This window comes from Schistocerca americana, chromosome X (assembly GCF_021461395.2).
Source record: "Schistocerca americana isolate TAMUIC-IGC-003095 chromosome X, iqSchAmer2.1, whole genome shotgun sequence".
NCBI lineage: Eukaryota > Metazoa > Arthropoda > Insecta > Orthoptera > Acrididae > Schistocerca > Schistocerca americana.
The window spans coordinates 549,052,160-549,079,559 of NC_060130.1; the positions used below are offsets into that span (position 1 = coordinate 549,052,160).

The window sequence follows — 27,400 nt, forward strand, 5'->3', positions numbered from 1 at the left end:
CTCTCCTTAAAAATTTTTGCTATCGTCCCACCCTGTTTACACTTTCCTTTCCTACTGAGTTGCAGGCAATGCCTTGTGAAGTCCCACCTACCAACAGCATCAACAGGAACCAAACCTATGCCTGACAAAGTGGCTGCCTGAAGCAGCTGCTCTAGCTCCCTATTCACCCTCCTGACAGAGCTGCTCAGCTGGAGCTAATCACACCACATGAAAGCAGGAACCAATTTTATGGTTCGTTGCAGATGCTATTTTTACCAGGTCACACTTAATATTGTAGAACTGATTCCTATCAATACTGCTTCCAGCTCCGCCCACTACAGTAATATGATCCTGCTTCTAAAACCCTTGTACAATGGTCTTACATGCTCTAACACTTGGCTGAGACATGCACTGGGCTTGAAAAAAGCTTGTGTATTGGTAACTGTTACCTAATTTTTCCTTTAAGATCTGGTCCTCATCTCCTGCATGGATACTACCTAACAACTGAACTTTCCTTCTACTTCCTAATTTTTTTGAAACAGTTGGTTGCCTGGCGAAAATTTGTTTGGTATTAACTACACTTAAATCTACCTGAGCCTCTCCTTTGGTTAACTGAGGTAACAAGCAAATCTATTGTTTGTTCAATGGTGGTACTGCAGTAAATATTTGAATGTGTATGTGTCCATTCTCAAATAATCTGTCGTCTTCCTGATCGCTGTTCTACTCGCGAAGTAAATGAACGTGAGAAGTCCGTCGTGCTTAAGGAGGTACCGTTAGTGCCTTGAGGATTTCGATGTTTTCCCTTGTTTCGTGCATCTTTTCCTCCTCGTAAAATGCTTCATTTCAGACAGAGGTCTATCAAAATGTTATAATATTTTTGTAGTTGGAGATGTTGATACCTTCTGACAGTCTTTGGCCGATGCATAAGTTTGACTGAGTTGCCAAGAATTCAAGTTTTGGTCGGAGAAGTAAGCGGACGTGGGGAGTAGTAGTATCTATGGTCGGAACTGTAGCGTCATTGGTCTGTACTGTGCTGTTCTGTTATGTAGATATGTATACATCTCTGCCTAGTAAACAAACAATGTTTGTTATGAAGTAAGGGTCCAGAAAATGGTAGTCTTTATTTGGGAGACATGCAGCTATAACTCTACATCTCGACTTGAATCGTGTAAGATTTAACTCTGAATCAGTGATGTATTAATTGTTCGGGATAATTTTGCAGTTACTGGATGTGTGTTGCGTACAAAAATAACACATACATTCAAAACAAATCTTCTACACTGTTAACTGCTAATGCCCAAATTTTATTTCTGCACTAGTATTAAGTAACTGCATTGTGTGTAGATCACGTATGTCATGGCAGATTTAATCGCAGCCTCAACTGATCTCCTTTACAGTGTATCTGAAAATATCAACACAAAAGATACAGTGTTGTATCCAAATAAAATTTAAAAAACAGTCGTTTGCTACATTTGACAATTACTTGACTAGTCTCAGTCTAAACATGTGTATTGGTAAATCCAGAAAAGAAATCGATAACGAAGTGAAATTCATGTCTACAGTATAAAGAGAGTCAGGTGTATCTACAATTTTTGTAAAATTCTTTTTAAACTACAATAAAACGTCACTAGACTGAAATATTCTTTTTAGAATTGTATGACCAACAATAATCGAAAATTACTTCATTGCTGATGTAGATGATCACCCGATTCGTGACAGTATTTTCAGAAACAACTCGTCTGATGTAGTATCCGTATGTTACGATAGAAAATCGTGTCACCTAATGTTCATTGCACCATGTGCCTTTCTTCAAGCACATACGTGTGTTTTGGTTGGCAAATAGAAGTTGCCATACAGTATCAAGCTCTCCATTTGCTACATCACAGATGGATATTGTTATATTTTTGGTAACCCATTTGATCTGTTAGATACATGCTTGCCATATTATTATGATCAGCATTGACCACTTTGAATAATTACTAGATTCAACACCCACAACAGTTTAACTGCAATTATTCGGATAACATTTTCTAGGCTGCAGGCATTATTGGCAGAACATACATATGAAATTACTTTGTAGGAGACTGCACTGCTGCAGTCCTTCCCATTCTTTTATGACTTTCTTCGTATCTGATCCAATGTCAGACTGTTCTGCAGTTGGTTCTGTATGGTCTAGCTTAGTTGACAAACAACATGTACTTCAGGCCAGAGATTCTCAGTTGAGACGAGTTCATACTACTGAGATGAGTGGTCCGTTTTGTTTTCTCCCATTCTATGAGACTCCTACGTGAAATTTTCTATTGGAATGGTGCATTTTTACATTGTAAAAAGTACAAGCCAGTTTCATATTGTTGGTGAAATGTGGGCAACAGAAGAGGATTAGAGTGTGATAATGTCCCCCTTCAAAATCTTGGTTGTGGTAAATCTCTAGTGTAGCCAAAGTTTTGGGTCATGTATGAATCATCAGCTTTGACCAGTGATGTAAAACTAATGGCTGCTGTGATGTTACATTTTGGTGAGTATATTTACACTTTTGTTGTTACTTGGTAATGCCAACAAAAAGCAAAAGTTTTGACAGATTGATCTGTCACTTAACCTGAGGTCTAGGTTATGTCAGGAGATGACAGTTTGTTTGATAGTTGGCATAGTTAACAAATGTGAAAGTAAAAAAAGAACTTGAAACAAATTATCACTGACATCATATTAGGGTCACCATGTTGTTTGCACCATTTATTGCATGTTTACTATGTCACTGGTAAAAGCTAATGACTTGCACCAAATATTACTTTTTATCCCAAGTTTTATGTCTGCTCAGTTCATAATGTGATTTTCGTTATGGATGACTAAAAAAGCAAAATAAATCAAAATGCAAGAGAGGGGGGGGGGGTGTTGTCAATAACTAACTATTACATTGAAGAGAGTTCATCTCAAAGTACATTCGAATCCATAGTTAGTAATACTATCATAAAGCCAGTAGTTTAGAATGACATTTTTGTTTATCCCAGCTGCTACTCTGTTATACTTTACACAGGGAGTAATGCACCATTCACCTATCATGTTCCAGCTCTGTGTGCATCCATAAGAATATCACAGTGTTACAGATTTGTGTTTAGTCAGTCTTTGCCCATGGACATTAGCTGATAATTTTCAGCTGAGAGTATCGGGTGCATCATACAATTTTTTATTACAATAAATGTACAGTAATGAAAACAGGATTACATTTTACAGGCACATACAGGGTTATTACCTATTTTCCATTACAGTATGACAGCTAACATATATTTTGATATTTAATACTCATTCATATTGTACCAGTATAAACATGTCTCTGTAAGATCCATTTTCAAACAATTTTGAAATAAATTTAATTTCTGTACTTGACTGAGTTTGGTAGCTTGGTAAAATACTTTTGCCTACTTCATCTGGACCACTCATTGTCAGTTTGAGATGTCATTGTCCTGTGTAATAATTTTCCTTTCCTCTTGTTATGAGTTGATGTATGTCTTTATTTCGGAGGTATAATTATAGTAGGAAAGGTCTGATAGACTGTAAACCCTTTAGAAGTGAAGGAGACCACTCCCCAAAAAGCAGAGGCATTGAGTCATTCGCAGGTATAAAAGAGAGAAAACTTGCTAGCTTTTGAGATTTATCCTTTCTCGAACTGGGGTACAAATACATTCTGAAAGCTAACACGTTTTCTCTCTTTTTGCATCTGGCCTATTGATGACTCAGTACTTCTACTTTTCAGTGAGTGATCTCCTTTACTCCTAAGATATTTATATCGAAGATGTTTATCACTTACTCTCACTACCATAATATTTAGATATATATACAGGCTGTGTGATATTTTTGCTATATGGCTCACTGCTCTTTTCTGAATTTTGAATGCAATTTTTAAGTAGCTATCTTGTGCACTCCCCCCCCCCCCCCTCCCCCCTCCATATAAATTGAGCAGGACAAGTGTGAAAACGCAAGTGTTGTCAGAACTTTATCATCCACAGTGTTTGCAGTTTTGTGCATGAGGTAAATCTGTGCATTTACCTTGTTACGCAGTACATCTATGTTCTCCCCCCCCCCCCTCTCCCCTCCCCATGTCAAATGCCTGTTTATAATAATTCCTAAAAAAAATTGTGCTGCTTACTTCTTTAACTGTTTCACTATGTAATGTTCTATTTACGTTACACATTTCACTGTAGTTTGGAATACTACATGCATTGTTTTAGATTGATCATGTGCAAGCTTCTTCATCTGTGAAAAACTACTGCAACCTACGTTCTTCTGAACGTGCTTATTGTATTCATATCTTGGTCTCTCACTACAATTTCTACCCCCCTCCCTTTGCCTGTTTTCCCTCCAATAGTAAATTGATGATTTCTTGATGTCCTATCAACTGATCCCTTCTTTTAGTCAAGTTGTCCCCAATTTTTTTCAGTACCTCCTCATTAGTTACGTTATCTACCCATCTAATCTTCAGCATTATTCAGTAGCTTCAAAAGCTTCTATCCTCTTCTTGTATAAACTGTTTATCATCCATGTTCCACTTCCAGACATGGGTACACTTCAGACAAATGCCTTCAGAACAGATTTCCTAGCACTTGTTAACAAAATTTCTCTTCTTCAGAAATGCTTTTCTTGCCATTGCCACTCTACATTTTATATCCTCTCTGCTGCTTAAATAATGGTACTCATCTACTACTTTAAGTGCCTCATTTCCAATGCTAATTCCCTCAGCATCACATGATTTGATTCAGCTGCATTCCATTATTTTTTTGCTTTTGTTGATGTTCATCTTATACCCTTCTTTCAACACTTTATCCATTCCGTTCAGGTGTTCTTCCAAGTCCTTTGCTGTCTGTGACAGATTTACAATGTCATCAGTAAACGTCAAAGTTTTTATTTTCTCTCCATAAACTTTAATCCCTGCTGCAAATTTTTCTGTGGTTTCTTTTACTGTTTGCTCATTGTACTGTTTGAATAACGTTGGGGATAGGCTTCAAACCTGTCTGACACATTTCTTAACCACTGCTTACCATTCATGCCCCTTGACTCGTATAACTGCCATCTGGTTTTTGTACAAGCTGTAAATAGCCTTTTATTCTCTGTATTTTACCCCTGCTGCCTTCAGGATTTCATAGAGAATATCCAGTCAACATTATAAAAAGCTTTTTTTAAGTCTATTACCTTAACCAATCTTCTAATGTCATGGGTCAGTATCACCTCTTGTGTTCCTACATTTCTCCGAAACCCAAACTGATCTACCCCGACACTGGTCTACTACCAGTTTCTCCATTCTTCATTAAAGAATTCGTGTTAGTATTTTGAAACAATGACTTACTAAACTGATAGGCTGATAATTTTCACACCTTTCAGCAACTGCTTTCCTTAGAATTGGAATTATTACATTATTCTAGAAGTTTCAGGGTATTTCACCTCTTCCGTGTGGAATGACCGCGCAGTTTGAGGCATCATGTCAAGGGCTGCGCAGCCCCTCCTGTTGGAGGTTCGAGTCCCCCCTTGGGCGTGGGTGTGTGTATTGTTCTTAGAATAAGTTAGTTTAAGTAGTGTGTAAGTCTAGGGACCTATGACCTAAGCAGTTTGGTCCCTTAGGAATTCACACATATTTATTTCGCATGTCTCATACATCTTGCACACCACATCAAAGGGTTTTGTCATGGCTGGCTCTCCTAAGACTGTCAGCAGTTCTGATTGAATGTTGTCTAGTCCTGGGGCCGTGTTTCGACTTAGGTCTTTCATTGCTCTGTCAAATTCCTCTTGCAGTATTGTATCTCCCATCCCATCTTTAGCTAATTCCCCTTCTATTTCTATATGATTGCCTTCAAGTCCATCTCTCTTGTGTAGACCCTCTATATATTCCTTCCACTTTTCTGTTTTCCCTTCTTAGCTTAGAACTGGTTCTCCATCTGAGCTCCTGACTTTCATACAGCTGCTTCTCTTTCCTCCAACGGTCTCTTTAATTTTCCTGTAGGTGGTATCTATCTTTCTCTTGGTGAAATATGCTTCTAAATCCTTACATTTCTCTTTGAGCCATTCCTGTTCAGCATTTTACACTTCTTGTAAATTTCATTTCTTAAATTTTTTATTCCCTTTCACTTCCTTCAGTAGGTGCATTTTTATGTTTCCTTCATTCATCAGTTAAATTCATTGTCTTCTATATTACCCAAGGATTTCTACTAGGCTTTGTCTTTTTAACTATTTGATCCTCTGTCGCCTTCACTGTTTCATCTCTTAAAGCTACCTGTTCATCTTTGACTGTGTTCCTTTCCCATGTTGTAATCAACCATTGCCTAATGCTCTCTCTGAAATTCTCAACAACCTCTGGTTCTTTCAACTTATCCACGTCTCATCCATTTAATATCCTACCTTTTTTGCTATTTCTTCAGTTTTAATCTACACTTTACAATCAATAAATTGTGGTCAGAGTCAACATCTGCCCTCGGAAATGTTTTGAAATTTAAAATCGGTTTCTGTCCACATAGACAACCTTCTTTCATGAATCTTAAACTGATGTTTTAGCAATGATTAAATTATGCTCTGTGCAAAATTCTACCCTGTGGCTTCCTCTTTCATTCTTTTCCCCCAGTCTGTAGTCACGTACTATCTCCACATACATTTCTTCAAACTCGTCGTCATCTGTGGAGCTAGTTGACATATAAATTTGTACTACTGTGAAGGGTGTGGGATTCATGTCTATCTTGGCTATGATGATGCATTCACTATGCTGTTGATAGTAGCTTACCCGCATTCCAATATTCGTATTCATTATTAAGCCTACTCCAATGTAACCCCTATGTGATTTTGTAGTTATAGACCTGTATTTACTTAACTGGAAGTCCTGTTCCTCCTGCCACTGAATTTCACTAATTCCTGCTATATCTAACTTTAACTCATTCCTTTCCCATTTTCTAATCTACCTGCTTGGTTAAGGGATCTAACATTCTGCACACTGATTCGTAGAATGCCAGTTTTGTTTCTCCTGATGACAACATCCTTCTGAGTAGTCCCCACTAGGAGATCCAAATGGGGAACTGTTTCAACTGTTTCACCTTCAGAAGTTTTTACCCAATAGGGTGCCATCATCATTTAACCATGCAGTAGAGCTACGTCTCCTCGGAAAAAATTATGGCTGTAGTTTCCGCTTCCTTTCAGCCATTCCTGGTAGCAGCACAGCAAGACCATTTTGGTTCATGTTGCAAGGCCAGTTCAGTCAATCATCCAGACTGTTGTCCCTGCAACTACTGAAGAGGCTGCTTCCCACCTTCAGAAAGAACATGGTCATCTGGTCTCTCAACAGATACCCCTCCATTGTGGTTGCACCTACAGTATGGCTGTCTGTATTGCTGAACCATGCAATCCATCCCACCAACATCAGAGTCCATAGTTCTTTCTTTATTAGGTTTGAAACTTCTGTGTCAGCTATTGGGATTAATACTGTGGTATGGTTGATATGTGGAAGTTTTGGTATCGTACTCTCTTCATCTGTTTTATCAGTTCATCTGCTACAGTTGTGTAGTATCGGTTAAAGTTGTTTGCATTTCTAGAGGATATACATCCTTTTTGGCATCTTTCAGTGGGCAGGTGTCCTCTGTCCATTTTGTTCCTTTACCCTCTCTTCATTTATGAAGGACCACAAGTCATTTTAATAAATCATTTGAGTAATTTTCTCCTTTATATACAGCTGTCTTAGCTTTATTTCTGTGATGCAACTGCAATACTCTTACTTTTTTATTTTGTGCTTGTATGTATTGTATTGTATGTTAACTGGGGACCTAGAAACAATGGAGAGGCTCTGTCCCCGCCGCAGCCACAGTGGTCCACAACCCCACGATGACTACCGTAGTCCACTTCACCCCTCCGCAGCCCCACACCGAACCCAGGGTTATTGTGCAGTTCGGCCCCGGTGGAACCCCCAGGGAACGTCTCGCACCAGACGAGTGTAACCCCCATGTTTGCATGGTAGAGTAATGGTGGTGTATGCATACGTGGAAAACTTGTTTGCGCAGCAATCGCCGACATAGTGTAACTGAGGTGGAATAATGGGGACCAGCCCGCATTCGCCGAGGCAAATGGAAAACCGCCTAAAAACCATCCACAGACTGGCCAGTCCACTGGACCTCGATACAAATGTGCCGGGCGGATTCGTGCCAGGGACCAGGCGCTCCTTCCCGCCTGGAAAGCCTAATTTGTGCTTCGTATTATACGAGGGCAGTTCAATAAGTAATGCAACATTTTTTTTTCTCGGCCAATTTTGGTTGAAAAAACCGGAAATTTCTTGTGGAATATTTTCAAACATTCCTGCTTCGTCTCGTATAGTTTCATTGACTTCCGACAGGTGGCAGCGCTGTACAGAGCTGTTAAAATGGCGTCTGTAATGGATGTGCATTGCAAACAACGGGCAGTGATAAAGTTTCTTTTGGCGGAAAACCAGGGCATCTCAGATATTCATAGGCGCTTGCAGAATGTCTACGGTGATCTGGCAGTGGACAAAAGCATGGTGAGTCGTTGGGCAAAGCGTGTGTCATCATCGCCGCAAGGTCAAGCAAGACTGTCTGATCTCCCGCATGCGGGCCGGCCGTGCACAGCTGTGACTCCTGCAATGGCGGAGCGTGCGAGCACACTCATTCGAGATGATCAACGGATCACCATCAAACAACTCAGTGCTCAACTTGACATCTCTGTTGGTAGTGCTGTTACAATTGTTCACCAGTTGGGATATTCAAAGGTTTGTTCTCGCTGGGTCCCTCGTTGCCTAACTGAACACCATAAAGAGCAAAGCAGAACCATCTGTGCGGAATTGCTTGCTCGTCATGTGGCTGAGGGTGACAATTTCTTGTCAAAGATTGTTACAGGCGATGAAACATGGGTTCATCACTTCGAACCTGAAACAAAACGGCAATCAATGGAGTGGCGCCACACCCACTCCCCTACCAAGAAAAAGTTTAAAGCCATACCCTCAGCCGGTAAAGTCATGGTTACAGTCTTCTGGGACGCTGAAGGGGTTATTCTGTTCGATGTCCTTCCCCATGGTCAAACGATCAACTCTGAAGTGTATTGTGCTACTCTTCAGAAATTGAAGAAACAACTTCAGCGTGTTCGTAGGCACAAAAATCTGAACGAACTTCTCCTTCTTCATGACAACGCAAGACCTCACACAAGTCTTTGCACCCGAGAGGAGCTCACAAAACTTCAGTGGACTGTTCTTCCTCATGCACCCTACAGCCCCGATCTCCCACCGTCGGATTTCCATATGTTTGGGCCAATGAAGGACGCAATCCGTGGGAGGCTACGCGGATGATGATGAAGTTATTGATGCAGTACGACGTTGGCTCTGACATCGACCAGTGGAATGGTACCGTGCAGGCATACAGGCCCTCGTTTCAAGGTGGCGTAAGGCCGTAGCATTGAATGGAGATTACGTTGAAAAATAGTGTTGTGTAGGTAAAAGATTGGGGAATAACCTGGTGTATTTCAATGCTGAATAAAACAACCCCTGTTTCAGAAAAAAAATGTGTTGCATTACTTATTGAACTGCCCTTGTATGTTTTTTTGAGAAGTCATAATACACTTTCAGTTTATTTCTTGCATGGGTTAATGGATTACCTCTCCAATCACTCACTCAGCTACCTTTTCTTTTTTTGGTATTAGTTAAATTAGCCTATTTATGACAGGACATGTAACATAATAATAATAATAATAATAATAACAATAATGATAATAACTGGTTCAATTTAGTATTTGCATCGTTGTCTACATACATTACTTACCATTTTTCTGTCATTACCTTCATTTTTTACACACATCAAAAAAAGTTTTGCCTCACCCCGGTTCCCAGAACTCCTGAAGATTGAATGTGGATATTGTATCACAGATACAGTCCCTTTGACAGTTCAGAGATGTCACTAAACTCACCCACAGATGTAAGCAACCATGCATGAGCAGTGCCTATTAGACGATTGGGGTCCGACAACCGATCAGTTCCAGTCATTCCACCAGGAAAGAGGTACATGGCTCATGTTGTCTGTAGTTCAATCATGCCTAGACGGCCAATACTGCGGTTTGATCGCATCCGCATTGTTAGTTTGTGCCAGGAAGGGCTCTCAACAAGGGAAGTGTCCAGGTCCTTCAGAGTGAACCAAAGTGATTTTTTTTGGACATGGAGGGGATACAGAGAGACAGGAACTGTCAGTGACATGCCTCACTCAGGCCGCCCAAAGGCTACTACTGCAGTGGATGACCACTACCTATGGATTATGGCTCGGAGGAACCCTGATAGCATTGCCACAATGTTGAATAATGCATTTCGTGCAGCCACAGGATGTTGTGTTACGACTCAAACAGTGTGCAATAGGCTGCAAGATGCACAACTTCACTCGCGAGGTCCATCTTTGCAACCACGACACCATACAGTGCGGTACAGATGTGCCCAACAACATTCCGAATGGACCGCTCAGGATTGGCATCATGTTCTCTTCACCGATGAATGTCGCATATGCCTTCAACTAGACAATCGTTGGAGATGTGTTTGAAGGCAACTCGGTCACGCTGAACTCCTTAGACACCCTGTCCAGTGAGTGCAGCAAGGTGGAGGTTCCCTGATGTTTTGGGGTGGCATTATGTGGGGCGGCCGTACACCGCTGGTGGTCATGGAAGGCACCGTAATGGCTTTATGATATGTGAATGCCATCCTCTGACCAATAGTGCAACCATACCGGTAGCATATTGGCGAAGCATTCATCTTCATGGATGACAATTCGCACCCCCATCGTGTGCATCTTGTGAATTACTTCCCTCAGGATAACGACATCACTCGACTAGAGTGGCCAGCATGTTATCCAGACATGAATACTATCGAACACGCCTGGGCTAGATTGAAAGGGCTGTTTATGGACGGCATGACCCACCAACCACTCTGTGGGATCTACACCAAATCGCTGTTGAAGAGTGGGACAATTGGGACCAACAGTGCCTTGATGAACTTGTGGATAGTATGCCACAACGAATACAGCCATGCGTCAGTGCAAGAGGACATGCTACTGGGTATTAGAGGAACTGGTGTGCACAGCAATTTGGACCACCACCTCTGAAGGTCCCGCTGTATAGTGGTACAACATGCAATGTGCAGTTTTCATGAGCAATAAAAAGGGTGGAAATGATGTTTATGTTGATCTCTATTCCAATTTTCTGGACAGGTTCCAGAACTCTCGGAACTGAGGTGATGCAAAACTTTTTTTTATTTGTGTATTATGTTTTTGATAACTTCAAACAGTCTTTATGTTAATGTCTTATCATGATGGCAAATGGTCTACTAGTACCTGGGTGTCACAGTAGCATGAAGGAATATTTGATAAGGGGTGATCAGAAAACTAAGGTTACAAAGCCTGTGGTGAGACATTTATGGTTTATTTCACGCAATCAATACAGCCAACTGATGGTAGTCCTACATACATTAGGTTATTTTTTCACATAGTCTCCATGTCAGTTTAGGTGCTAGTCACTTTGTAGGTTGAGTTTGTATACATGCTCCTAGTAAAAATCCTGTCCTTGCCTGTTCAGACACATTGTCACAAAGTGTTTCACCTTCTCCCAGTTCTACTGGCATACGTCGTAACATGATCTTCCTGTTCTAAATCATCTCCTCCATGTAAACTGTGTTCAAATCTGTTGATGCCGAGCTGAGTCAGTCATTGCAATTCTCATCAGTGACATTTTCTCTACAGGCCACAAACTTTTGACACCATTCCATGGCGTACTGATAAAACATTACAGTATCTTCATATATCTCTACAGCTGCCAGTGAATTTCAGCTGTGACTACACATTCCACAGAAATCAAATAACTGAGTAGATTTCTTTGTGAGAACAGGTTTCCAAACGAGTTGCCATTTGTGTGTACCCACAACTAGTGTTGTAGGTGGCACGTGGCTGAAACTTTCCATAGTTGCCAAGCACAGGTTCAAATGGCTCTGAGCACTATGGGACTCAACTGCTGAGGTCATTAGTCCCCTAGAACGTAGAACTAGTTAAACCTAACTAACCTAAGGACATCACAAACATCCATGCCCGAGGCAGGATTCGAACCTGCGACCGTAGCGGTCTTGCGGTTCCAGACTGTAGCGCCTTTAACCGCACGGCCACTTCGGCCGGCGCCAAGCACAGGTATGAGAATTATCACACACTACTAATTTCTCCATAACAGGTGAAACTCCAGGAATATTTGTTTGTAACCTTACTTTCTGATTCCCTCATGCTCCCCGTCCCCCCCCCCCCCCCCCCCCCCGCCGTCCCCCCCTCCCCCCTGGCCTTATTGTTGTTGTTGTTGTTGTTGTTGTTGTGGTCTTCAGTCCTGAGACTGGTTTGATGCAGCTCTCCATGCTACTCTATCATGTGCAAGCTTCTTCATCTCCCAGTACCTACTGCAACCTACATCCTTCTGAATCTGCTCAGTGTATTCATCTCTTGGTCTCCCTCTACGATTTTTACCCTCCACGCTGCCCTTCAATGCTAAATTTGTGATCCCTTGATGCCTCAAAACATGTCCTACCAACCGATCCCTTCTTCTAGTCAAGTTGTGCCACAAACTTCTCTTCTCCCCAATCCTATTCAGTACCTCCTCATTAATTACGTGATCTACCCACCTTATCTTCAGCATTCTTCTGTAGCATCACATTTCGAAAGCTTCTATTCTCTTCTTGTCCAAACTAGTTATCGTCCATGTTTCACTTCCATACATGGCTACACTGCATACAAATACTTTCAGAAACGACTTCCTGACACGTAAATCTATACTCGATGTTAACAAATTTCTCTTCTTCAGAAACGATTTCCTTGCCATTGCCAATCTACATTTTATATCCTCTCTACTTCGACCATCATCAGTTATTTTACTCCCTAAATAGCAAAACTCCTTTACTACTTTAAGTGTCTCATTTCCTAATCTAATTCCCTCAGCATCACCCGATTTAATTTGACTACATTCCATTATCCTTGTTTTGCTTTTGTTGATGTTCATCTTATATCCTCCTTTCAAGACACTGTCCATTCCGTTCAACTGCTCTTCCAAGTCCTTTGCTGTCTCTGATAGAATTACAATGTCATCGGCAAACCTCAAAGTTTTTACTTCTTCTCCATGAATTTTAATACCTACTCCGAATTTTTCTTTTGTTTCCTTTACTGCTTGCTCAATATACAGATTGAATATTTCTGCCCTTATTATGTGATCAATATTAGTGTTGTATCCTGCCTACTTGTCAGATATAGGGTGCCTAGGAAACCTGCTTCTCGGATCGCTAGACAATAATTCAAGCAAATTGTATTAATGAAGTTTATTACAAAAGGAAATGATTACAATACTTAACTTTATGAAATACAGATGTGTCGCAAGCAAAGGGAAACAGACATACAAGAAATCCCTTCAGTATATACAATTCATAATACAAGAGAAGTAATAAATTCCCAAGTTGCTACCATACAAGTGCCTGTTCTTGATGCTGCTGTGGAAGTCGTAGAACTGCCAGTCTTCAACTGGGCCATGGACAGGCGGCACTACGCTTATGTCCTCTTTGTGTCAAGGACGCTGCCATCGGGTTGTCGTCCTAGTGAGGGGTCGGTCCACATGCAGTTGGCATGTCTTCTTCATAGCCCTCTCTGCTCTCTTGTTCCCGACCGGCATGCCAGTGCTTGACTTTATGCTGGAATAATTAGTTTCATTATTTCACTATGTTTAGTTACTCTGGCATGCTTTATCAATTTCTATTTTTAGGTTGATTGCATGCTGTAAGTCCAATAGTGTCTTGTGTTGTCAGTATTTTCCCTAGTGTCTATGTTCAAATCCACAATAATTATTAAATAAGCACATTTTTTTTGACAAGTCTTGAATTGTACCTTCTAGTTGTTCAAAGAACGTTTTTATTTCTCCATCTGATGATTGGTACACGCCTAATAAATAACACAGCTTTGCTACAATTTTTATTTCCACAGTTGTAATTTCAAAGCTCATTGCATCAGCATATTTTTGGTATTTTGGATGGGTTTAGTTGATATGTAGCTAGAGAAAATGGTAGCCCCACCACCTTTATCCAATGTTCTGCAGAAACTGGTTATATTTGCATATTCATTTGCTTTATTATTTATGTTCCATACATCCTGGTGAAGTATTGTAACTGTTGTCTTTAATTTTAATGATTCCCCTTTGTGCGATGCACTAAGCATTTCACTAGCTCCCCAAACTTCAGTTACACTGCATTGAATTGTTGGAGGTTGTGGCACAAAAATGACTCATCTCTTTGTATTATGTTTAAACTCCAGGTGATATTTTTACACTGGTAACTAAGTTGAGTACTTTCACTTACATATTTTTCCAAGGCCTTCTGCGGTTCCCACGATGCCATAAAAAATCTCACTTAATGTAGGAGGCTTCCTAGGTCTCAGTCACCTACCTTGACTGGGTGCTTCTACTGCAGATCTCCCAGGGCTTGGGCACCTACACTGTCTGGCTGCTGTTGCTAAGGGCTACAGTGTCCTTTGTCTCAGTTGCTGCCCTCATTTGGTTGCTGCTGTAACTGATGACCCTTCTGTGTTTACTTTTGGCACCAGTGAACACTTCGTTTGCTCTTCTGCATGAGGTAGCAGGATGTTTGCCAAAGGATTGTAATCCATGTCTTGCATTTTGAAGCCTTTTTGTTAGTATGATTTCACAGTCCATATCATGTGCCTGCTCTTACCTTGTTCTACAATACACCTGTGTTAGATTTTACATTTGCCTAACCTGTGGTGTTTTTCAGTATCATGATCCTTGGTTTGTGCTGTAACTTTACTGTAATGTGTAAGTGCTAACATCTCCTGATGTATGGTATTAGTATTGGTATCACTTGCAGGGTTTCTGTGTGTTTTTGGCTTTCCTCACGGAGGTGACATTGTATTTACATTCCACTGCTGCATCACGTACTGTTCAGTATGGTATTTGATATGGTGGAACAGAATCTGTGGATGCTGCTAATCATACATCTTTCAGTTGCTTTCAGCTCTTGTTTTAAATCAATCTTAACTGCTGTACCTGCTAAACATTTCAACTGAGCATATATGGTTGCATATAGACCAACAGCAGTTTTGTCAGCATCTGTCTTCATTCCTTACAAACAATGTAGATTTGTTAATGATCAGCCAACCATTTTCCCCTCAGGCTGGTACATACCTCTGTAAAAAGGATCTCAACCTTAAGATGAGCAAAGAACAAAACCAGTAAGTGGATCAGCTGCATGACTGGGTGTTGAAGTGAAGCTGTCTGTAGCATGCTGTGTGTGTTGCATTTTCTGCATCTAGTTTGTATTAGGCTTACTCTGTTATGTGTGTATTTGTTAGGTTCTCTAACCTATCATGGAACCTGTATGCACAGACACTTAAAATCGTTTGATACGTCTAAATTCTAATTTGGCAGGGGCTCAAATCTCTGTCTGGTAGTCCCAGTTTAAGTTTTCTTTAGTTTTATTTAATTATTTGAGGCAATCAGTCACCTAGTTCCTTAAATAAGGCAATGAATTATTTATTTTCCCCAGTAGGATCATTTGTTCTCCGTCAGTAATAAAATGATGTTGAATGCAAACCTCCTTTCTTTATGTGTATGGACTTACTACATATATGTGTAAAGGACAAGTAGTACACAGTAAGTGTGACCTATATACACATGACAAATGCTGATTGTTCTCATCCTCACTAGTCTGCATGTGCTGTTCTGGTAATCATCAGATGTGTAGCAGGAAGTGGTGAAAATGGCAGATTAAAAATTTCCCACTGGGGTACCACCTGTTGCTTCAAACATTAAAAAGGTATTTTGTATGAGAACTGAGGAACCCATATTACACACAGTAGTACTTCAACATGTAGGTGTGCTTTCAGACAAACCTAATGAGAGTACCATTACCTACAACAGAAGAAATATACACCAAAAATTAAATTCCCCAGCTGAGAAATCCATTAAAAATAATGTGTGATGAAGCAGATGTAAACCTACATCACAAAAAAAAAGAGAAGAATGCAGTTGAGACCATCAGGCAGTAGAATTGTGAGAGGTAATCTTGCTTTGTCCATAGCGTTTGGTAAGCAACATGTTTATAGTGGGTTGTGCCAAATGGCAAGCACTCGTCTTTTGATTTGGTATGGTGTTTGTAAACTCTCTGTTCCTTAGCTGTGGGATGGTGAACACTGCTACGTACCAGAAAAAGACAAAGGTGATGAGAAGTACCAGAAATGAGAATAGTGAGAAATTGGTGATCACGAAGTAGACAAAGCCAAGCAATTCTCTTACCTTGGTAGCAAAACAGCCCATGACGAATGCCACAAGGACATAAAAAGAGACTAGCACAGGCAAAGAGGACATTCGTGTCCAAGAGAAATCTACTGGTGTCAAAAATAGGCCTTAGCTTGAGGAAGAAACTCCTGAGAATGTATGTTTGAAGCACAGCAGTGTATAGTAGTGCATCATAGACAGTGGGAAACCAAAACAGAAGTCAATCGAAGTATTTGAGATGTGATGCTATAGAGGAGTGTTGAAAATTGGGTGGACTGATAACGTGAGGAATGAGGAGTTCTCCACATAACTGATGAGGAAAAGAATGTATGTGAAACACTAACAAGAAGAAAGGACAGGTTGACAAGAGGTTTGTTAAGAAATCAGCAGAGTGTAAAAACTGTAGTGGAAGACAAAGATTGGGATGTATGCAACAAATAATTGAGGTCATTGGATGCAAGTGGTACTCTGAGATGAAGAGGTTAGTGCAGGGGAGGCATTCCAAGATTGCACCAGTCAGAAGACTGATGACTCAATGTGTCAGTGGGATGGGTGGATGTGAAACAGTCATTAGTAGGTAACTTCTGAGCTACCTGATACTCCCCATTTGTATAAACTTTGTTCAGATAAGTAAGACTGTCTAGATCAGCCTTTATTTTACAGTTCACGTGTGGGAACACCATGACATTCAGTTATTAATTTAAAAACATAAAGCAATAACACCCACTCAAGAAAAAAATGTCTTCAGGTAGGCCACTATGAGCTACATCCTGTACAATAATTTCAATGGCTAACAATAAACTAAATGCATATCAGAATGTGTTCTTTATAACTGAGAGAGTACTGTGAAATTTTGAAGAGACATCACCTTTTTATGCACGCAAAGACTTGCATTGTATAGCAAGTATGCCAGAACCTGTCCAGTGTTTGAGAAACATGTACTTTGGGAGGAAACAGCTTCATAGTGTCAAGCAGAACAAATACACAAATCAAAAGTGCTTGATGAATGTTCATTTGTGCATAAATTACACTCTACCCACAATTTTCATATGGTTGTTGTTAGCAGGTGTCTAATGCATGTAGATGTGGGAACAGCAAACTAGAGCAGACAACTGAATTTTTGCTAACTTCCAGTTATCCAGTGATGTCTCAGTTATAAAAGCTGGACTCATCCATCAGCAAATAAGACAATACATTCATAACCCAGTTCATTGTCTACAGTACAATGGACATGCAACAACTGGAAAGTATGGTCAAGTTGTGCTTGGAGATGAGAACCTTGTTAATATCTGCTGTTTTTAGTGAACTGCAAAGTCAACAGTACTATTTAGTACTGTGACTGTCAATACATAATTGATGAAAAGAAAAATCAGGAGCTAAAAAGCACAAGAAGAATGCTCTATTCAGTATCCAAAACATATGTTTTTCTCAGAAACTACTAATTTGTGACATAATTTGCTTCAGTGGTCAAAGCAATAGTTGTGACAATGGTTACTCCAAAGCAAACTTTACAGGTTGAAGTGGCCATGAACTCTGGCTTGTCCAAATTCACTTGCAATTATGGAATTGCCACAAACTAATTTGACTTCTCCACACTGCCAGCAAATTGAGCAGGCCACACTTTCTCCACACAAGGAAAAAGGTGCAGTGAAGAAACTGGAGATCAAAAGAAGTAGCCCAAGCCATGAGACTGTGCTGCACTGTTCTTGTGTGATGGATGTGAAGAAGATGAAATTACATAGTTGATCCAGACATTGTAATCTGTCTTACAGAACCATCAAGCCCCTTAGAGAGCCTCATCTCAACATCCATGCCATGATGGAAAGATATAGGTTGAAGATCATGCAAAATTTCGTGTGTAAGTTGGGTTGCATTTTGCAGTGGAAGATATGAAACATGAACCTTGACGAGATGGGATGGCTTGTATGCCTCAGTGATACAGTTAGCTGTACCGGAGGTGCAACAGCAACAAACTGGTGTCTGTGGCAAGACTAGATAAACTTGTGGTTTGTGAAGGGGGCAGTAGCCCTTTCAGTAAGTGCAGGAGCTAAACTCCAGATGACTGATTTTGCCTTATAATATTTAACCAACATATAATTGCTATGTTGATACTGCATATGGCAGGAATCAAGGGGAAACTATAGCTGTCATTTCGTAGGGGAATGCAGCTGTACAGTATGGCTTAATGATGATCGAATCATACAAAGTTAAGGGGATGAGACCTGGATAAATTGAAAATCTGGGTTTGTTGAGAGTTTCGTATGGACCACTAGGCAACGATTAATAGATACAGGGGAAAGAAGTATAATAGAAGAGGAATGGTTAGTTTTGAGAGATTGAAATCTGGTACCCCGCCTCCACAGAATTTGAATGCCCACCAGGAAATGGACTTGGATAGCCATTAGAGAGCATAATCACTGCAATGCTGCACTTGCATAGTGAGTGCCCCACCTGCCTCGCTATGGGCTATTTGAAAACAACATCTCTTGGCACTTGGTCTTTCTCTCTTATCACAATTTGGATAGTGTCTCTTTCTTTTCCCTTGACCTGTTGACAAGGTTGCTTTGGGTTGTGCTAGTCTGTGTCTTGTCCACCATCAGTCAGCCGTGTTTAGCTTGACTACCACTTGATGTCATATTGACTTCCACAAGTGGCCTTTCTGCTTTGTAGCTTCACCCATTTCTCTCCCAGGTTCTGATGTATGCATTAATATCCAATTACTTGCTCATATAGCATTGGCAATGAGGAAAAAGGAATTATTTTGGTGACATGGATGCTAAATTGGTTTGCCCACTGGAGAAACAGCAGCAGCTTCAGCCAGATCTGTTATAAAAGTCACTTTAGCTTCATGTGAAAAAACTCCGAGTGCACGAGGCCACTTCACACCATGCCTCAGCACCGCCCATGGTCAACAAAGCTATTTGTCCTCCATCATTTTCACCTCTCAGTGAAACTACGGAGGACTAGGTCACATTCTAGCATTGACTGAATCAACATTGCACTGCATTTCAAGTCATGGATGATTCATTGTAGTGACTGTTATTTCTGTAATGGGCATCACCAGACACATTTCTTCTGCTCCAAAATTGGTGCCTCTGTCTGACCTCACCACACTCTCCTTTCAGGAGATATTCTCTCTTTTGACTAATTGTTATACCCAGAGATATCATTTTGTTGCTACCAGGCTCATGTTTCACCAATACCATAAGCAGCCTGGACAGCCGTAACGCTCCCAGGTCACTGACTTGCAAGCTTTCAGCTTCAAATGCGATTTCACTTGTACCAGTGAAGGTTGCAAGGCTTTGTACATGGACTCCATGATTCATGATGATGTGGTTCAGCTGGCACCTGACCCTGATATTTACACACTGGCACTGCAGCTGAATGGAGGACATCTTGCTTATTGTGCAGTCCTTCGAAATTGTATTGGCTTATGGCAGGGTCACAAATTGTGATGATTATTCACCACCACGTTTTCCACCCATGCGTAACAGGTTTGGGTCAACCCCTAGGTTGCAACAATATTGTGATTCATCATTGGCCAGTGTCTCTATGGCATTAGACACTCTGGTCGCCCCTCATTAATGGTCACGGGATCACACCCTTTGTTACTGGGAGTATTCTTTTGCTTACTCCCGAGCAGACTGTCCGGATCAATGGGGGTTCTGCATCTGCTGTGGCAAAGAGGGGTAATATACTATTGTGGGTGATGCAAGCTCAATAAGAGAAAGGTGCCCAGGAAGCAGAGAACAATAGAACTTTATTACTACAGGGAAAGTATCCAATAACATGAACAACAGAAACAGCTTCCTTGTACAGACAACTTACTGAGTATCCTGCTCTATTGAAGAATGTTACTATAACAATACTGTTCTGGAAAGTCCAAGTGAGCATTCAGTCTGTCACAGTCAAGAGTCATTCCTGTAGGCACAGTCAGTACAGTTGACAACCTGGTTCGGATTTAACATGCTACAGTCAGAGGAAGAGACTCACAGCACTTCTGAAATATATATCAATGTCAGAGACAGATTCACATTTACTGGCGAGATGCTGTGCAGCATCTTGTAAAGGTTACCTGACAGGAATTCCTGGAAATATTCTCATGTCAGGTGGTGTGCAGATACTAGTTGGTGACGACTGTATTGATTGGATGTGGTGCCCTCAGTACTGCAGTGTCCAGTGCAGGCAAGCTGAGCTGTGTCAACTTGCAGGTGTTTTGACAGAATGACAACCTGCAACACTGTGTTGTGAGGTGTGTTGCTGGATCATAAGGCACCACCTATATGCCACATTCCTTTTCCATTTGGAAGCAATGGCAGAGCAATCTTGTTGCGTAGATGGTGGCTGCAATGGAGACAACAGCAGAAGATACATCATTCTTCTTCCCAATGGAGGAGATGACAAAGCCATCCGGGAGAAGTGGCCCGGAGAACAGGAGCACCAATGAAGGCCAATGGAAGCCCTGGTGGGGGGTGGCACAAAGAGAAGACTCCAGCACACTACAGAGAGGGGAAGACCATGGAGAACATAGGACAGGACCACAGTTGGAGATGTCTGCAACCCGCAACCAGGACAGAGTGGCACAGAGCGGGATCATGACAAAGGTGTATGGCATGCTGCAAAGATGTCTATTATGAAAGAAAAATCCCTGTGCAAGAGACATGTGAGAGTCACAATTGGGGGAGTAGTCCCAGGAAGGAAGCAGGGCCTGGATGATGGAGATGGAATGCTGACAACAGGCCTTGCAGCCAGAGGGGACAAGGGGTGCCTTGCAGGGGCGAAAGAGAACAGAAAGATGCCACCAGATGACTGAGTAGGTGCTGGCATGCTGGAGGCTGAAGCCGATGGCATATGAGATACCAGGGAGAGGCGGTCAGTCAGTAGCCAGCAATGTGTGACCTGCAGTGCACTGATGGAGGTATGGAGGGCACTGGTGTTGCTGTAACCTGAGGAGGCACCAAGGTTAGTGGCGAGAGTGCCTCTGGCATTGGAACAGGTCACAGGAGCCACCCGTGTGGGGACCAGAAAGCATTTCATGTCAGATCAATACAGGCTGGCTGAGAGGACAGTGTCAGGGTGCTGGCACCTGATGGGAAACAGGTGCTGGAACCAACAGTGGTCAGCAGTATGCAAGGGTGCCAGTGGTGCCGGCCAGGCAAGAACCACAGTAGAGAACATGGCAGCAGCCAGATGCAGATGTGACAGAGCATGGGAATCATTCCAGCAGATTGTCAGACATACCGTTGCCATTGGTGGGAGGAGCCCAGAGTAGTCAGCTGTGCTCGAAAGGAAGCCAGCGATGGCTGTGGGCTTCTAGCAGAAGGTGCAAGCAGTGTTGAGCACTGCCAGTGAGGGCCAGCTGCCAGATGAGGTGAGGAGCAGACCTGGAAGAACGAAAAACATGCAGAGCCATTGTCAAGAATGGACAACCAAATTGCCAAACCTGGCAAGACCAGGTGCAGCCAGATCTTGTGCACAACTTCCAAGACCAGAGGACGGGAGGTGCAGGGAAGTCCTTGAGGCCACTAGAGGTAGCCATGAGAAAGGACATTTGAGGAAGGTGACCAGATGTGGGCAGCACCAGGCAGAGCCCCACTGAAGGCAGAACATGTACCGTGGAGGTGCCTGTTAGAGAAGAAGATGAGAACGAGAGACTGGTGACACCTACACTTTTAAGGGAGGAGGGTCCAGAGGTGTAAAAGGACAGCGGAGCTGGACCTGAAGGCTGCCATACCAAGCAGAATGATTGGAGATGTGTCAGAAGGTAACAGTCTAGAATCAGCAGAAGTGGCAAAGAGATGAGCGATGGCACCAGTGGATAGAGTAGCTGAGTCAACAAAGTGGTTGGCTGCCAAGGGCACCAGAAAGACAGAAGAGGGTCCAACAGACCAGGTCAGCTGTGGAAGAGGTGGAGCTGCAGGGTGAAGCAGCAGGTGAGCCTGACCCAGTGGTGAGGACTGCAATGGTGCAAGAGCAGGCAGTCCAGGAGCTAGGAGATGGAGGCACCAGAGCTGGTGGCACCAGATCGGGGGCAGAAGAGGCAGCACAAGAAGCGAGTGTGCAAGAGACATAGGGATTGGGATCTGCAGGTGGCCAGGAGAGAAGCATTGAGAATAGTAGAAACGTGCAGGAGCTGGTTCAGTGCAACAAGGAACATGGGCCAAGGATCTAAGGCAAAATCTGAAGGAAAGAGAGACACCTTTGTTGAGTCCAGAGCTGGAGAGGCTCCTGGACAGCAAGGTGCCACCATTGAAGAAGCACTGGGGTGCACAGGAAGTGCCCAGCAAGATGCAGAAGCTGTGTTGTCCTGGCTGTAGCACTTGTGGATGTCATCACTGAACAGTGCTGCATCAGGTGAGTGATATTCCAGGTCAACCGAGCCACAGTTGACCTTGTAACTGGGAAAGCTGCCGAACAGAAAGGTGTGGATTGTAAGGAGTCACAGTAAATGGGTAAGCGAGACCAATGAAAAAAACACTGAAGAGGAATCAGCATTGACAAGAGAAGCAGATTGTGAGGAAAATGACACTAGCATTAAATGCAGACAAAGCAAAACAAATAAGAATAGGACATAGAAGCACAGAACAGTAGAGAATAAAGTGTGCACAGCAAATGCAACCCAAAGGAAGCAGAAACAATGTTGTTCAAATGTGGAACAGAACCGTGTAATCTCCTTGGGGAGACACAGAGAGAAGTGCCATCTGGTAGAGCAAAAGATCCAGAGGTTGAAGATCCAGAGTCAAAAGTGTCAGAAAAGTTTACCCTTGTTGCTAATGAAAGTATCCCATTGTGGGTGATGCGTGTTCAAGAAGAGAAAGGTACGCAGATAGCCAAGAGCAACAGAACTTTATTACTACAGAGAAAGTACACAGTAATGTGAACAGCAGAAACAGCTTCCTAGAATAGACAACACAAAGAATGCCGACATCTTCTGATGAACTGTCGCTATTATAATACATTTCTGGATGGTGCAGGTGAGCACTCAATCTGTTGTAGAGCCACTGCCTTAGTCACGGTCTGTATAACTTGTGCTGGTGATGTACTGGATTTGTTGCAACGTGCTATACTCAGAGGTAGAGACTCACAGCACATCTGAAGTGTACATCAGTGTCCCAGCCAGATTCGCACTCACTGGTGAGCTGCTGGGTGGTGTCCTATAAAGGCCCCTTGGCAGAGGAATACCAGGAAATAGTCTTATGTCACATGGGTTATGGATATAAGCTATTGGTGGCTTTATCCAGTGAATATGATGCCCTTAGTACTGTAGTGGTTAGTGCAAGCTGAGCTGCATGACTCTCAGATGTCTTGACAGGACGGCAACCTACAACACTGTGGTGTGTGGCTGGATCATAAGGCACCAGCTATATGCCACAAGAGGCATTTGTACTCAGTGCTTCAAAGCTGTGCAACCTGCTTCCATCCTACCCCCATGAGTGCACCAGGACATTGTACATGCAGTAGTCCCTCCGGGCAACTCCTTCACATATGAATTGTTTCTCACACGTTGCATTTCTCACTAGGATGTTTCCAGGTGGACACAGAGACTGTTGTTTCTGTAATAAACCAGGTGATGTATGCACGACTGGTTTTGACCAAATTGTCCCCTTTGTAATGGTGTTTGGTGGCCTGTAGGTATGGTTCTCAATCATTGTGGTCTACAAATGCGTTACGTGGCTCATCACAGTGTTTGTCATTCACTACCCATCTGCCATCAACAGTTTTGACTTTGACGCCTTTATGTTGTTTTGGTTTTGTATTTCAGATGAAGTCAAGATGGTATTAACTGCAGTTTCTTTCTTTCCAGAACCTGGGTGATCTCTGCACTGTGTTTGCATCCATATTTCAGCTGGATTTTGGGTGAGCCTCAAACTTTAAGACTCATGTCAGCTATCAGCCACCCAATATGTCTCATTTTTACTGTTCCATACCAATTCTGGTAGCCACATGTGCTGTTGTAGAGCTATATCATCTCCAGGCTGCTGGGCTTATGAAGCCAATGAAATATAGTGCATGAGCCATTCCGCTAGCAATTACAGAAAGCTCATTTGTTCTTTCTGATTGTGAGAAGATTTCAAGGCTACAATCAGTGCCCAATCACAGGTGGAAACTTATCCTATACCTTGGCTGGAAGACCTTGCTGTAGGGGATTATAACTCTAAGATTGACTTTGCCAATGCATACATCCAGTTACCCTTAGATGATGAACCACAGAACATCACTGTTTTTAATACACCTTTTGGATTATGCGAGTATAAGTGTCTCCTATTTAGCATTGCCTCAGACCCTGCAATTTTTCAATGATTTCTGGAACAGCTGATGGAGCATATTCCAGCTTGCATGGTTAACTTGGATGATCTCATTGTTGCAGGAGCATTTTTGATACGTCCACACCATTCTTATGACCCTGTAGGATGCAGGTCTGAATTGTTGTTTGGAGAAGTGCAGGTTTTTTCAACCACAAGTGATGTATTTGGGACATTGGCTCACCAAAGAGGGAATCTGGCCCACTGATAGGAATGTTGCTGCAATAGACATCTTCCCCCCTCCTCCCGACAAACTTATCTGGATTGCAGATGTTTTTGGACAAAAATCAACTTTTATTCCTAGTTCCTATTCTCCGTGACCCACGTTGTGCAACCCCTTAATTAGGTGCATAAAATGGTGTGCCTTGTAATTGGGCTCATGCCTGTGACCAGGTTTTTACTCACTTGAAAACCATGCTGAAATACGCTCCTCACTTCACACCATTCTGTCCTGGTCACCTGTTGGGTTGTGGTGGCTGATGCATCCACCTATGGCATCAAGGCAGTCTTGTCACACAGGAATGAAGATGCATATGCATCCAAGACATTGAATCCTGCACAGTGAAACTGTTCCCAGATCAAAAAGGAAACAATGACAATAGTGTTTTTCATTAAAATAATTCATAGCTTCCTTTTTGGGAAGCAGTTCTTTCTAATTACAAATCACAAGCTGTTGGTGGCATTATTTGGATCACGTTCCAGTGCCCCAGAGCAGACAGCCCAATGCCTCCAGTGCTGTGCATTGTTCCTGACTGCACATTATACCATCCTGTATAAATCCAAGGCCCACTGTTCCAAAGCTGATGCATTGTTGCATCTCCTCACTGGGCCAGACCCCAGTTTCAAGCAACAGGAGGTCCTCTGCCTCCACATCAATACTGAGCAGCAACATACAATGTGCAGTTACCACATTACAGCTGCTTGTGTTGCCACTCTACCTTGTGGCAGGTCCTCCTCTTCGTGATCCATGCCTAGCCACTTACCTCATCCATTGGTTGGTAAATGAGTTCAGCTCATGGAAACATATTTCTCACAGGTTCTTGGTTGTCAGTGACATCATTTATGTGAACACTGAGACACACACACATTGGGTGGTCATCCCAGCAGTATTGCATCAATGGATGTTAAGCTTGTTTCAATGGGGACATTGGGGGATGTCCCACATAAAGGCATTAGCTTGCTAACATATCTACTGGCCAGGGATCAACAGCAATATTGAAAGAATGGTGTGTGTTGCAGAACATGCACAAGCATCAGACATCACCCTAAAAATCTTTCACCCTCCAGCTTTCACCCTGCCTCACCCGGGACCGCATCCATCTCGATTTTGCAATCCGGTTCTTGGAATTGATGTGGTTTCTCATTGTGGGTGCTTACTTGAAGCACGCATATGTTGTACACATGGTGTCCACCGTGACTGATGCCACCCTCACCACCTTGGCCCAGGTTTTGGCCATTGTAGGGATGCCTTGTACATTGGTCTCTGGTAATAGGTCACAATTCATGGCATCTGCCTTCAAAGATTTCTGTGAGGCCAATGGCATGAAACATATTTGCAGCTCTTTGTTCCATCCTTCCTCAGATAGTGAAGCAGACACTCTCATTTGGACTTTTAAGCAGCGAATGAGAAAAGCTGTTGATTCCTCTACCACTTCATTGGCCCTCACCCTGTTTGTGAGCACTTATTGCACTACACTGATTAACAATTGTAGGCCCACCAAGCTACTCCATGGGCAACAACCACAGATGTTGATTCATCTTTTGACACCGTTGCTTTCAGAGTTCCTCTCCCATCCCTTTCAGCAGTACATGACTGGCGTGGCAATATGGGCTTGCTCCTATGAGAGTACTGAGGCTTGGACACCAGCAACGGTAGTGGAGACCCACAGGAAATGGGTTACATCAATACAGGCACAGAAGGGGCTTGAGCACTGCCAGCACAGCCAACTGAGGCCTCGACTGCAGGTGTTGCATTCACTGCCACCTCGTCCACTGCCTTCAGCTGGCAGTTTTGTGCCACGACTGGTGCCCCTGGTGGGTTGCCTGTGAATCCCCACAGTTACACTGGCTTTCCATTTCACATCCATGTGGATCAGTGGAAACCCCAAAGGCATTCTCGTTGTCAGCAGTATTGCAATGGATACTGCCAAACACACTCTCTTCCCTCAGCTGGCAGTCGAAGGGACCAGAACTTCATATGCGCCTTCACTCCACTCCCTACAGCACCATACGGGGTGTTTCTGCCCTTACACACCTGTTATGGGAGGAGGTATATGGTATGTGACCCAGTGGGAGTTTAATGCCTGCTGGAGATGGTCATTAGAGAACATAATATCACAATATGGATGCAGTTGCGTAGTGAGTGCACTACCCATCTTGCCACTTGAATACGTCAGCCAATGGTGTTCCTTGCACCCAGTATAAATACGGCTGCTCAGTGAACAGTCAGTCCCATACTCGTGTCTGATATTGCTGATTATCATCATCACTTGACACTTGGTCTTTCTCTCTGGTCACGATTTGGAGTGTCTCTCCTTGTGCTCTTGGTGTATTGACATCATTCTGGAGAACGTTTCTACTTTGCACCTTGTTGTTGCATAGCGTACTTTTGGCTTGTCCTAGTCTATGTCTTGTCTGCCATCAGTCAGCTGTGTTGACTACCACATAGTGTTTGTGTGTTTTTGTTTTCTTCCACAGGCCTTGCGGCTTCACTTGTTTCTTTCCCAGGTTCTGATGTGTGCACTGATATCCGGCTACTCGCAGATGTAGCAGAAATAGAAGGTAGCAGAGGAATAAATAGGCAAATTGACAAAGCTTAT

The 27,400-nt window shown here is 42.5% G+C and overlaps 1 protein-coding gene across 2 annotated transcripts in view; it reads left to right on the plus strand.

The window, feature by feature from the left end:
- The first annotated feature begins 992 nt into the window (after positions 1–992).
- LOC124555225 overlaps positions 993–27,400 on the plus strand; it is a 143,172-nt gene continuing 116,764 nt past the window's right edge. Inside the window, exons 1-2 of one of the 2 annotated variants that reach the window (XM_047129080.1) lie at positions 993–1,147; positions 24,083–24,135. The gene's annotated coding sequence lies outside the window, so the exon portion shown is untranslated. The remainder of the gene's footprint in view (positions 1,148–24,082; positions 24,136–27,400) is intronic. The other variant, XM_047129079.1, reaches the window with a different exon arrangement.